Consider the following 12662-nt stretch of genomic DNA (forward strand, 5'->3'; position numbering starts at 1 on the left):
TTTTATAAAACCAAATTTTATTGTAAAACAATAACTTGATACATCTTATGTCCACATTACAAAATTTGAAAACCAAACTCCATGTGATGTTTATTTTGTCCAAAATTATTTTAGCATGTGACAAAACTAATTTATCAACCACACATAATAATTGCATAGAATAAACAAAACAAACATACATAAAATAAATGTGCATAAACATAACCAACTAATGACATTTTTGTGAGCCAACACAAAAACGCCAAGTCCATCCCTAAAGGGAAATTTTAAGGAACCAAAAACTTTTCTTGTAATTTTGTTGTAGAAGCTCCCACTTGAGAAAACACAATTTGCTTGTAAAAGATTGGAAAAGCTTATTGAATGCAATATTTCAGCAACTGTCACTAAAAGTCGAACAGCCCTTAAGAAAGAGCATTAGCGACACTTTTTAGAAACTGTCACTAACTTTCAGTTTGTTCTTAAACTCGAAAATTGCTCTTTGGTCTTCAAAAAATGGCTCCAACTTCATTTCTTGGTATATTTTTGTACAAATAAATTATTTCTAACAACTAATCTATTATTTACAAAAAATAAACCAAGGAACTAACATATTTAATTTATTACATATTATATGAATAAAATAAATTATTACAGTCATTTTATAATAAAAACAACAAGCACAACAACACAACAAAGACAATTGTCATTTCCTAGTTTATGCACATCATACATATCAACATACACATTAAACAACATCTGTTTTTTAAGGCAACTTTAAATGAAAAAAGATGCACGAAACTTTTGTCAAAAAAAAAATGAGTCGTCATAGAAAATATGTATGAACTTGTTTTTATAAAAAACCAAGTTATCCATATTCTCCAAAAACTAATATTTTTCTAAAAATCAAAAAATCTAACCAAACTTGCAATGTGGCTCTTGATACCAATTGTTAGGTTTTTATTCAAAACATAGTTTAAAAACATGATATTTGGCAACATAAGAATTGATCATTTTTTTGAATAGCATAAACAAGTTAAAAACACCAAGGATCATCTTCAAAAGTTTGGATGTAACATCCCAAGTTTTCAGGTATTTCCGAATCCTTCTCTTGGTATTTTAATATGTCATTTTGGTCCTTGATGGTGGTTGGAAGTAGCCCTAAGAAGCCCTAGTGGCAAATTGGTAATTCTTGGGAGCTTGGGTTGTATGTTGGGCGTACATGTGGGTACGCTAAGTGTACTAGGGCACGCCCTAGTACGCTGGACGTACACATATGTACGCAGGGCATACGCATGTCTGGGTGAAACCCTAATTTTTAGGGTTTGAGGAGTATTTAAGCACCAGTATGGGTCATTTTGACTCACTCTTTCAGCCTCCAAGTCCCTTAGACGTTTTGAGAGAACCCTAACCCCCCCCCCCCCCATAGTGAACATCTTGAGCTTATAGTGTGATTTTTGTGTGCCAAAAGGAGAAGTTAATGCATCAAAGGAGTCAAGGAAGGAAGCAAGCTTGTAGATCTGGGATTATCATCTTCCTGGGAAGCTTCAAAAGGTATAAAACTTCTACCTTTATGCTTGGATTGTTTAGATATTGTTTTGGTTTCTTTTTGGTATTCTTCTTGTCCCAAGAGTCCCAATATTGTGCATGCTTTGTTTTGGTCGTGTTGGGCTGTCCTTTCAGACCCTAGGATGGGTCCAAAGGCATAAAAATGAGGTCCCTTGAGCTAGTTTGGTCCCTTGTTCTTTGTAGGAGGTCTTAATGGATTAAGACCATGCATTAATCCCTTTTTGGACGACCAAAGTCTTAAGGTTTAAGACTTTATGGCTCTAGGGTGCTTTAGAGTCATAGATATGAAGTTTGAGCTTAGGTGTTAAATCCATTAAGCACTTATAAGGATTTAAGGCCTGTGAGGGTACGCCCCGCGTAAGTTGATGTACGCCCTGCGTACTGAGTCAACCACCCCGATGGTGGTCAATGCGAGGTGGAGTGTGCCCAACGTACTGAAGGGGTACGCCCTGCGTACGCCTTCTGTGTGAGTTTCGGGCTTTGGGCTTCGGGTATTGGGCCATCAGGTGGGCTTTGATACTTGGGCCCTAATGGACCATCTGGATAGGTGCGTTTCGGGCTAATTAGAGGATCGGACCTTTGGATGAGGCCCAATAAGGGTTTTGGGCCTAATTTTGGAAATTTGGGCCAATCATGGGCCTTGATGTAAGTTCGGTCTTTTTGGATCAAAGATTTGGACTTGGGTCTTGGCCCAATTAGGGAAAGGGTTAAATGGACAATTACCCTATGTTTGGGCCCTTAGTCTAGAATGGTATCCCAATTGTTAATTGGGTGTTTGTTTATTGTGATAGTTCAGGATTTTCTGTGAGTCGGCAGTCGAAGGTTTCAGTGTAGTTTGACATTGTGAGGTGAGTCTTCCTCACTATACTTTGAGGTCGAAGGCACCAAGGCCGGCCCATTGGTTTGATAACCTGACATTGCTGATATTTTGAGTATGATATAGATATGCATGCTAGTCTGGTAGATCTGTAGGACTACCTGTGAAATTGCATGTTTATCTGTATATGATATTATCTGTTATAAGTCGACATATTGTGTGGATGGGTTGAGGTAGTAGCTACTTTGTGTTATAGCCAACAAACCCTGGAGTATGCCAGATATGAGCTGAGGGCCAGGGAGGGCATGCCAGACTCATACTGAGGACTCATGAGCATTCCAGATACGAGCTGGGGGATGGGCAGGGCATGCTAGACTCGTACTGAAGGCTTAGCAGTATTCAGTTTGTTGACTGATCAGAACGGGGAGCAAGCCAGACATAAGTTGTGGGCCTGTGGGGCAAGCCAGACATATGTTGTGGGCGCAGGGGTAATCCAGTATGTAGAGCTATGGACCCATTACATGCTGTTATTATATTTGTGTTATTTGTTATGTATTAGTATTTTGGGGGAACTCACTAAGCTTTGGGCTTACAGTTTCGATTATGTTCAAGTACATCAGAGGATCACGGGAAGGCGAAGGCGTGATCTTGCACCTCCTCATGTTTTGTTTTACAATTTTGGGATTTCTCTGATGTGAAACTTATTTTCAAAACAAATTGTGATAAATGATGGTTTTGTGGTTGTATAAAAAGTTTAAAATTTTCAAAATTTTTATGAATGTTACATTGGAAAGATAAACAACACCAACCAAAGAAGAGATGAAGAAATAACAACCTTTGTAGTTCTTTGGAGCCTCTTGGGAGGCTTGGAAGTTGATGAAGAATGATGAACATAAGAGACACCAACAAGAAGCCAACTTGATGTAGATGCTAGTCTAAAACTCTTAACTCTTAAGCATGAAGTTCATAACCAAAGTATGAACTTCAAGAGAGTATAAAAGCAAGTAATATCTTCAATACTTAAGAAGAAAATGAAAGAGAGAGTGCATGCCATATGCACTTACGTTTTTCATCAAGTGAGTGAGCAAAGAATGAAAGCATCATCTCTCTTAATGCATAAAGTGAATTCTTATCCAATAGTTACTTCCACTTTAGACAACAATGTCCCTATATCTTAATGTATGCATGCATAGGCTTAAGGCTTTTGAATAAACAATTCAAGAAGCCATTCCTTTTGATTAAGTAACTAGAAAAGCCCATACTCTCTTTTGTCTTGCCAAATTTCGAAAATATGAAGGCAAAAAAAGACAAAAAAAAAATATTTTATAAACCAAGTTTATAAAATATAAACTTTAACTTCTTGGTAAAAGACAAAAGAATTCATCTAGTCCAAAAAAGTTGTGCATGACTTATTAATTCATACCATATGAATTATGTAATGTTTCTTGGTAATGAAAATTATTATTTCCATAAAATAAATAATTTCCAATTAAATTATAAGAGTTTAATGAATATTTATTAAAATTAATTTCCAATAAATAATCAATTATATCAAGTTGTTGTTAGTGTGAACCATTACTATCATATCTTAATTAGCAATATCGCTTTAATATGATTCTTGAGCATACAAGATCCTTCAGATTATTTAGGATAAATAATCTTAAACAGGTTATAGTATATGTGACGAGGATTCCACATATATAAAGAACGCTAAAATCCGACTTCATATGAAGAAGTTATGATTTTTCGAAGTTTCAACATAAAAGTGTACGACTCGGAAACCGAAGTAGGGATCAGTTGATTGTTAGGAAAAACAATCTGAATGAGAGTTGAAGATCTTTTCCATATGATACTGTCGATATAAAGGCTGTCGAGAACGGATATCATATGAAAAAACTATGAATTTTTAAAGGAATTTAACAGTCTAAGCCTATTAAAAATATAGCTTTAAAAATAAATTCAAAATTAGCCGACAGAGTCTAAATGAAAGTTGTAGATATCTTTGAGAGATTTCCAGGGATTTAAAGAACGTCGAAAATGGAGCTCATATGAAAAATTTACGCTATTTCGAAATTCTTGGAATTTGCGTGCGCGTAGTGAGCCGCGTGCACTAATGATGTGGCACTCTTCGGAGGTGACATGTGGCATGTCGGGAGACCGCCTCTTCCAAGAGACAAGATGACGTGGCTCATTGTGGGTGTGACATGTGGCACCGTGAAATGGTGACACGTAGCACCTTCTAGAGGCTAGGACGCACATGAATGAAAATGCGACACGTGACAAAAGGTAGGAGGAGCCAGCAGGACAAGAGTGCACGACGCGTCTCTTGTCTGTGCATGACGCCTCCCAGGAGCCTATAAATACCCTTCCGATTTTTCTCATTTCCATACCAAAATTCCACTCCTTTCTCTCTAAGCTATTTTCCCTTTTGAGTCCGATTTTCTTGAGGTTTCTAAAGGTATCTAGTAACATTATGTCCGTGCATTTTCCCGGTTTTCGCTAAAAGATCTGTAAGTTAAGCTACACTCTATCGATTTCAGTGTAACTTATATTTATATTCATACGTCATTATTATGAACCTATAAATAAGATTTATCAATAATTCCAAGTCATTATACTAATTGATCTACTTAGTGGGATGATGTCTAGGCTAGACTTAGTGAGGTGTTTGAAGTGGGATTTGTAAAAAGTATACTCTGTATACCAAACTGACCCTACATTCGGCATGATCCTACCTGATTGTCTCTTATCAACTATAGATCAGTAGACCTTGTGATTATTGTAAAATCTAGACTATAATTATTATAGTCACCAGGATCATGAAATTAGACTAAGACTTAGCATTATGTACATCTAGGTCTTTTGGAAAAGTGTTAAGGTGAAGTGGTGCCCTAACATCGATTTATCTACTGTTATCAAGTGAGTGCATAGTTACTTTCATGTTACACATAGATATGAATTATCTAGATAATTACATGTTTATTTGCTTATTATTTGTGCTGAGAATATTATGTGTTAGATAAGATATTATGAGATGATATTTAACTAATTTAATCATATAAGTATTATACACCTATAAATATGCTTTGGGTAGAAATAGGTGATGGTAGATAGGAGATGATAGATATGTTATGGTAGATAGGAGATGGTAGATAGGTGATGATAAATAGGAGATGACTAGGAAGTTCCTTGATATTGACTTGCGATGTTGTGATGTAGTCATCTATCATAGTATAGATGGCAACCACTGATTAATCTAAACAAGTCATGTGGAAACACCGACAAGCTCATAACCTATAGGTGATGAATTACGAGTTCATGCGATGTAGTAACTACGTATTCATGTGATGATACTCTAACCCATATTGGACACGTACAGGGCGAGTAATCCCCAAAACAATATTGTCTATGCGATGTAGGCGATGATCCTTAGGAAAATTCCTTAGCAATAAACATATAAGGAAATGTGACGTAGGCGATGATAGGTAAACTCGATATAGGTAATGACCCTTAGGATAAATCCTTAGGGAAGAATAAATAATAAAAACAGGGATGTGTAATCGGGTTAATTGTTTGATAATTAAACACATTGACTATATTACTAAGAGTTGAAAACCCTATATACTCACCAGGTTTTCCAACCTGGCACACTCAGTTTATTTGAAGTACAAGTTATTAAATAAAGATATTTGGATAATGTTGTGTGTATCTGCTAAGAGATTCAAGGATACATAAATCTTTAGTATATTGAGACAATGTAAGTCTCTGTTTATGCTTATGCTTCTGGTATCAGTTATGATATCCCAAGCTTTTTATAAATCAATAAAGAACATTTCTTCGGAAATACTTTTACGGGACTAAATTCCGCATTTATAAATAAACTCTGTTTAAATAAGCATAAACAAAAAGTTTTAAATGATCTTAAATTTGGGGATGTCATAGTTGGTATCAGAGTATTAGTTTAAAGTAGGAATTTTTAGGATTTCTAGACTTAAACTTAGAATGCTAAGCGATGATTGTGAGATGAGTGACTGCTAGGTTTAGGAAGTATGTTTGTATAGAAACAAGCACTAGGTTACTTGATGATAAGATGCCTAATTTGCTTTTATGCGCTAAATGATCTATAGAATAACATGCCTTAGAATAAGATGCCTATCTAGATTAGTTTAAGGTCTATTACCGACCTAGAATTAGAAAATTTTATGTGTTAAGTTTTCTAAACTTTTAATTATGGTATTATAACTGACATATAAGTTTTCAAAGTAATAAGAGGAATTATACATCTAAACATTCCTTATCTTAATTCTCGTCACTGTACACTAAACGCCTGCTTCGGTGTATAGAACGTCATGGTAAGAACGCGTAGAGGATTAGGAAACCCTAATGGAAATCAGCCGCCTGAGCCTCATGTAGTCGAGCATGTACCAGGAGTGATGACTGCGCAAGAGCAACTCACAATGGCAGGACTCCAAGCAATGATCCGGGTTATGATGGCCGAACAAAGGGAAGAAATGAGGAAGCTAATTCGTGATAATGGAAGTGATCCTACGACACCTGTTGAGCAACCTGAGTTGAACATAGAACGGTTGGAGGAAGGAAATTATATTAGGACTGTTAGTCGAGTAGAACCCCAAGTGGTTAGAAGAAATAACCCTGAGGGGGTGAATGAAGGAAAAAATAGACATGGTTGCAAGTTCAAGGACTTTATGGGTGTCAAGCAACCAAGTATTTATGGAAGCCCAACACCAATAGAGGTTTTGGAATGGATCTCTAAGATGGAAATGGTGTTTAGAAGTTGCGACTGTATCGACCGACATAAGACCATCTTACGTCAGACAAATGAAGATCAGAGTATTAAGCTGGTGGAAGTTACTAGTTGACTCCATGCCAAAGGGAGAAGCAGAGGAGATGTCATGGGAAAACTTTCTGGAACAATTAAAATGCAATACTGCATTGAACAAGATCTCCTGGAAATCAGCAATGAATTCCAGAATCTAAAGAAAGGGAAGATAAGTGTCAGCGAGTATGCTGTAACTTTCACTGAACATATTAAGCTAGTCCCTCAATTGGTTCCTACCAAACTTTCCAAAGTAAATACGTTTGTTGTGGGACTACCAGCGGATTATGGGCCAACTGTGAAGCTAGCGACTACTCTGAAAGCATCCATTTGGGCAGCTAGGAATGTGGAGAGCCAGAAAAAGGAGAAGAGTCTGGAAAACGCTGAGAAAGGAGAGAAGAGGAAGCTAGAAGGAACTTAAATATCTGATAAGAAGTGGAGATTCACGATGTCTGACCCGGACGACAAGAATTTTGGGGGTAGCAGTGAAGCCAAGTGGTGTGAGAAGTGCAAGAAGAATCACTTTGGAAGATACAATGGAGAATTAACTTGTTATATGTGTGGGAGGACCGGTCACTATTCTAGAGATTATACATTCGCTAACAACAAGTGTTATGAATGTGGAGATGGTGGGCATATTTCAAAAAAATTCCCAAAGAAAGACGAAGCAGCAAGGCAAATTGTGCCGCCGAAGCCAAAAGTAATGGCACATCATATGATCCTCGAAGAAACGGCGATAGGTCGAGAATAGAGAGTGGCTTATCCATAGTTTAAAATGAGTAGCATTAGAATAAGGGGCCTAATAGGCATGTAATATATATCTTGTAACCATTTTCAGAGATACTGCAATTTCCTAAATTATGTTATGTGCTTTCGTATAATTTAGTGGATTACGAGACAACACTTGGGACAAGTATGAGTAGGTGTGAAAGGTAGTAAAGGCCTATACTACCCGAAGCACAGGACTTGCACTTGGATCAGGGATAATCAAAAGGTTACTAAAGTCTTTAAGTAGTTGAGCTATTTTGTTCATTTCCATCATTATCTTTGTTTCGGTAGTGAATATAAATATTCCGACCCCAGTAGTCATATCGAATCAAGTCTGACTAATATGTGAAGTATGTCCAACGTAGTATCTGACTTTAGTCAAAGCTTGAAGCAGGAAGGAATTGATGCGATCGATAGACAGATCGTAGTTATCCTTAAGACTAAGTAACCAGTAGCTTAGAAAGCTACCTACACAAATGTGGTAGTACCACAAGGAGTAGGCATTCGACTCTTAGGACAAGAGTCTAGTTCATTATATAACTATTGTAAGGTACAATAAAAGAACACAATAGTTATGATTACCACCTAGGATGGAAAGGTAACATACGGGATCATTATCCAGCCCTGTCTTGCTGATAATTTAGGAACGTAATCATCCTAAGGGGGAGATAACTGTAACACCCACAAATTTGGGCTAGGCACATAAGTTATTATAAGCTATAATAACGACTTTTTGGTAGAAGATTATTTAGGATAAATAATCTTAAACAATTTATAGTATGTGTGACTAGGATTCCACACATATAAAGAACGCTAAAATCCGATTTCGTATTAATAAATTATGATTTTTCGAAGTTTCAACACATCAGTATACGGATCGTAAACCGAAGAAGGGATCGGTTGATTGTTAGGAAAAACAATATGAATGAGAGTTGAAGATCCCATCCATATGATTATGTTGATATAAAGACAGTCGAGAACGGATATCATATGAGAAAGTTATGAATATTTAACGGTCTTTAACAGTCTAAGCCTGTTAAAAGTTTAGCTTTAAAAATAAAGTCAAAATTAGCCGACGGAGTCTAAATGAAAGTTGTAGATCTTGTCGAGTGATTTACGGGCATATAAAGAACATCGAAAACAGAGCTCGTATGAAGAAGTTATGCTATTTCGAAATTATGAAAATTCGCCCGCGCGAAGTGCGCCTCACGCACCGAATACGTGGCACTCTCAGGTGGTGACACGTGGTATGTAGCGAGACCGCCTCTTCCCAGAGGCAAGATGATGTGGCTCATTGTAGGCGTGACACGTGGCACCATGACATGGTGACACGTGGCACCTTCTAGAAGGCTAGGACGAGGACAAACGAAAATGCCACACGTGACACAAGCTGGGAGGAGACAGCAGGACAAGAGTGTGTGGTGCACCTCTTTTCTGTGCACGACATGCCTCCCTGGAGCCTATAAATACCCTTCCGACTTTTCTCATTTCCATACCAAAATTCCACTCCTTTCTCTCTAAGTTATTTTCCCTTCTTGAGTCCGATTTTCTTGAGGTTTATAAAGGTATCTAGTAAGATTTTGAGCGGTCAAGGTGATTGGCAAGTAGAGCTTTCGGTTTCGATATTTTTCCGTGCATTTCCCCGATTTTCGCTAAAATATTTGTAAGTTAATCTATACTCTATCGATTTCAGTGTAACTTATATTTATATTCTTAAGTCGTTATTATGAACCTATAAATAAGATTTATCAATAATTCCAAGTCATTATACTAATTGATCTACTTAGTGGGATGATGTCTAGGCTGGATTTAGGGAGGTGTTTGAAGTGGGATTTACAAAAAGTATACTCTGTATACCAAACGGACCCTACCTCCGGCATCATCATACCTGATTGTCTCTTATCAACTATAGATCAGTGGACATTGGGATTATTGAAAAATCTAGACTATAATTATTATAGTCACCAGGATCATGAAACTAGACTAAGACTTAGCATTATGTACATCTAGGTCTTTTGGAAAAGTTTTAAGTCGAAGCGCTGCCCTAACCTCGAGTCATCTACTATTATCAAGTGAGTGCATAGTTACTTTCATCTTACACATAGATATGAAGTATCTAGATAATTACATGTTTATGTACTTATTATCTGTGTTGAGAATATTATGTGTTAGATAAGATATTATGAGATGATATTTAACTGATTTAATCATATAAGTATTATACAATTATGAATATGCTTTGGGTAGAAATAGGTGATGGTAGATAGGAGATGATAGATCGGTGATGGTTGATAGGTGATGGTAGATAGGTGATGATAAATAGGAGATGACTAGGAAGTTCCCTGATCTTGACTTGCGATGTTATGATGTAGTCATCTTACGGAGTATACATGGCGACCACTGACTAATCTAAACATGTCATGTGGAAACAACGACAAGTTCATAACCTGTAGGTGATGAATTACGAGTTCAGGCGGTGTAGTAACTACGTATTCATGTGATGATACTATAACCCATACTTGACACGTATTGGGCGAGTAATCCACGAAACAGTATTGTCTATGCGATGTAAGCGATGATCCTTAGGAAAAATCCTTAGCAATAAACATATAAGGAAATGCGATGTAGGCGATGATAGGTAAATACGATATAGGTGATGACCCTTATGATAAATCCTTATGGAAGAATAAATAATAAAAACGGGGATGGGTAATTGGGTTAATTGTTTGATAATGAAACACATTAACTATATTACTGTGAGTTGAAAACCCTATATACTCACCAGGTTTTCCAACCTGCCCCACTCAGTTTAATTGAATCACAAGTTATTAAATAAAGATATTTGGATAATGATGTGTGTATCTACTGAGAGATTCAAGGAGATATAAACTGTTAGTATATTTAGACAATGTAAGTCTCCGTTTATTCTTATGTTTCTTTTATCATTTATGACATCCCAAGCTTTTTTTAAATCAATGAAGAACATTACTTCGGAAATACATTTACGGGACTAAATCTTGCGTTATTAAATAAACTTTGTTTTAATTAAGCATAAACAAAAAGTTTTAAATGACTGTAAATTTGGGAATGTTATACTCGTCAATCAGAGCGGTATTTTGGTTGAACCAGGTAAGATAGATGTGGTTATGCGGTGGGAGGTTCCGAAGTCTCCATCTGAGATTTTGAGTTTCCTTGGTTTTGTAGGATATTATAGAAGATTCATTCGAGACTTCTCCAAGGTTACAGTTCATCTCGCTAAAGTGACAAGGAAGGATGTTGTGTTTAGGTGGGGGCCTGAGCAGCATGCATCGTTTGATACTCTTCGGCAGAGACTTTATGAGGCGTCGGTACTTGCCCTCCATGAGGGTGTTGAGGATTCTGTGGTCTATTGTGATGCATCCTGTGAAAACAAGATTCAATACATGGAAAAGGTTTGAAAACTCAAACCTTGAATTAACCTTTAAGATCAATATCTGCTTCTAATAAGTTGGTCCAGTCAAGTCTGGTAAACCAGTCAAGACTTGAAGATAATATTCAACAAAGTATTTAAGTAAGTAAAATAAAGTAAGATCGAGTATAGTCAAAGTAAAGACAATTTTAGAAAAAGTAGAATGTAAATGAAAGAAAGTTTACTTGCAAGAGAGTTTGAAATGATGTGAAGAAAATATTGATTACTTCTATTCTTGGTGCATATTCATGAAAACATCTACTCCTTAAATAGTAAAGGAGAGACATGGTACAAACCAAGAAACATTTTAAGGACTAGTTAATGCTAAGTGTTTGACAAATCTGACACTTAAAACCTAAGAACTGTTACATCAACTAAAGACAAAAAGTGTTAAATGCTTTTACAGACTCAAACTTCGGATTATCTTCATCTTGGATTCAAAAGGACTTCAGAGCTTCTCCACATCTCGGACTTGAGTGACTTCGGATTTTCTTTGGTTTGGATTGCTAGGGGTTCACTTCTTATGCATTAACAATCTCCCCTAAGTGAACTTAGCAATCAGTCAACTCAGTTGGCATCTTCAGATATAAAAAGATAAGCATTGTGCATCCAGCTACGGACTTCCAAATACCATTTAAGGTGTTCAATGAACTTCTTCTTCACATGATCAGAAGCTTCACTTTTAGCAGCATTGGCGATGAACTTTTGAAGGATAGTTGAAGGAACGAGATGTTTATCAAGAACTCAGAAGAATTTTTTACGGTTGGTCTTATTCTTCAGATAGACGTATCCGAGCTCAGGTTCTTCAATAGGACCTTCTGCCAAGATTTGAGCTTTCAGGTAGTTCATAATTTATTTTTCGCCAATACTTTCTCTGTATTGAACAAGTGTGCAAACTCGATGTCAGACCTGCAACATGCAGCTACGTAGTTCTTCAAAAAATTCATGGCAACACTATAGGCTCTGATGCTCGAATGATTGGATTGGCGATCTTGGATGTGAGAAACAATTGTGAGAATGTCATTGGGGTTGATAGACGGAAAGTCAGCACTGTGATAGTGATAGTAACTTCCTTGTTTCTAGAGATGTAGTATTTGTACAACATGCAATTAAGATCAAATTTAGTTTGAACTTTGTTTCTGAAACCAACGATCTTGGTGATCCACTTCCGATACCACACTTCTTTTTGAGGACGTGAGTTAACAGAGTAGAACGTTCTCAAACTCTCTCGCTCTGTCCTAATGATA

This window comes from Lactuca virosa, chromosome 3 (genome assembly GCF_052849685.1).
Source record: "Lactuca virosa cultivar CGN04683 chromosome 3, Lactuca_virosa_CGN04683_v6, whole genome shotgun sequence".
NCBI lineage: Eukaryota > Viridiplantae > Streptophyta > Magnoliopsida > Asterales > Asteraceae > Lactuca > Lactuca virosa.